Here is a 2,574-nt window from a genome sequence, read left to right on the forward strand (position 1 = left end):
TTCCGTATATTTACCATTCGTCCATTTTTTGCAAGTCCAAATTTACATTGGTTAAAATGTCCGATTTTTCTCAACACCTAACAAATTCGATATATTTACCATTCGTCCATTTTTGCAAAGTCCAAATTTGACATCGGTAAAATGTCCGATTTTTCTCAACACCTAACAGAATTGCCGATTAAATATTTACCATTGTCCATTTCTTTGCAAAGTCCAATTTAACATCGGGTAAAATGTCCGATTTTCTCAACACCTAACAAAATTCCGATAATATTTACCATTTCGATTTGCAAATCCAATTTGACATCGGTAAAATGTCCGATTTTTCTCAACACCTAACAAATTCCGATAATATTTACCATTCGTCCATTTTTTGCAAGGTCCTAATTTGACATTGGTAGGATGTCCGATTTTTCTCAACACCTAACAAAATTCCGATAATATTTACCATTCGTCCATTTTTTGCACAATCCAAATTTGACATCGGTAAAATGTCCGATTTTTCTCAACACCTAACAAATTCCGATAATTCCATTCGTCCATTCTTTGCAAAGTCCTAATTTGACATCGGTAAAATGTCCGATTTTTCTCACCACCTAACAAAATTCCGATAATATTTACTATATTTCCATTTTTGCAAAGTCCAAATTTGACATCGGTAAAATGTCCGATTTTTCTCAACACCTAACATAATTTCGATAATATTTACCATTCGTCCATTTCTAACAAAGTCCAAATTTGACATCGGAAAAATGCCCGATTTTTCTCAACACCTAACAAAATTCCGATAATATTTACCATTCGTCCATTTGACATCGGTAAAATGTCCAATTTTTTCCAATAATATTTACCATTCGTCCATTTTTTGCAAAGTCCAAATTTAACATCGGTAAAATGTCCGATTTTTCTCAACACCTAACAAAATTCCGATAATTACCATTCGTCCATTTTTTGCAAAGTCCTAATTTGACATCGGTAAAATGTCCGATTTTTCTCAAGACCTAACAAAATACCGATAATATTTACCATTCGTCCATTTTTTGCAAGGTCCTAATTTGACATTGGTAGGATGTCCGATTTTTCTCAACACCTAACAAAATTCCGATAATATTTACCATTCGTCCATTTTTTGCAAAATCCAAATTTGACATCGGTAAAATGTCCGATTTTTCTCAACACCTAACAAATTCCGATAATTCCATTCGTCCATTCTTTGCAAAGTCCTAATTTGACATCGGTAAAATGTCCGATTTTTCTCACCACCTAACAAAATTCCGATAATATTTACTATATTTCCATTTTTGCAAAGTCCAAATTTGACATCGGTAAAATGTCCGATTTTTCTCAACACCTAACATAATTTCGATAATATTTACCATTCGTCCATTTCTAACAAAGTCCAAATTTGACATCGGAAAAATGCCCGATTTTTCTCAACACCTAACAAAATTCCGATAATATTTACCATTCGTCCATTTGACATCGGTAAAATGTCCAATTTTTTCCAATAATATTTACCATTCGTCCATTTTTTCCATAGTCCTAATTTGACATCGGTAAAATGTCCGATTTTTCTCAACACCTAACAAAATTCCGATATTTACCATTCGTCCTTTTTTTGCAAAGTCCTAATTTGACATCGGTAAAATGTCCGATTTTTGTCAACACCTAACAAAATTCCGATATTTACCATTCGTCCTTTTTTTGCAAAATCCAAATTTGACATCGGTAAAATGTCCGATTTTTCTCAACACCTAACAAAATTCCGATATTTACCATTCGTCCATTTTTTGCAAAGGCAAAATTTGACATCGGTAAAATGTCCGATTTTTCTCAACACATAACAAAATTCTGATAATATTTACCATTCGTCCATTTTTTGCAAAGTCCAAATTTGACATCGGTAAAATGTCCGATTTTTCTCACCACCTAACAAAATTCCGATAATATTTACCATATTTCCATTTTTGCAAAGTCCAAATTTGACATTGGTAAAATGTCCGATTTTTCTCAACACCTAAGAAAATTCTGATATTATTTACCATTCGTCCATTTTTTTCCAAAGTCCTAATTTGACATCGGTAAAATGTCCTATTTTTCTCAACACCTAACAAATTCCGATAATTCCATTCGTCCATTCTTTGCAAAGTCCAAATTTGACATCGGTAAAATGTCCGATTTTTCTCAACACCTTACATAATTTCGATATTTACCATTCGTCCATTTCTTACAAAGTCCAAATTTGACATCGTTAAAATGCCCGATTTTTCTCAACACCTAACAAAATTCCGATAATATTTACCATTCGTCCATTTCTTGCATAGTCAAAATTTGACATCAGTAAAATGTCCAAATATTCCATATACCTCACCTAACCTAAAGTCCAAATTTAACATCGGTAAAATGTCCGATTTTTCTCAACACCTAACAAAATTCCCATATTTACCATTCGTCCATTTTTTGCAAAGTCCAAATTTAACATCGGTAAAATGTCCGATTTTTCTCAACACCTAACAAAATTCCCATATTTACCATTCGTCCATTTTTTGCAAAGTCCAAAATTGATATCGGTAA

The sequence above is a fragment of the Penaeus chinensis genome, chromosome 6 (genome assembly GCF_019202785.1).
Source record: "Penaeus chinensis breed Huanghai No. 1 chromosome 6, ASM1920278v2, whole genome shotgun sequence".
Classification (NCBI taxonomy): domain Eukaryota; kingdom Metazoa; phylum Arthropoda; class Malacostraca; order Decapoda; family Penaeidae; genus Penaeus; species Penaeus chinensis.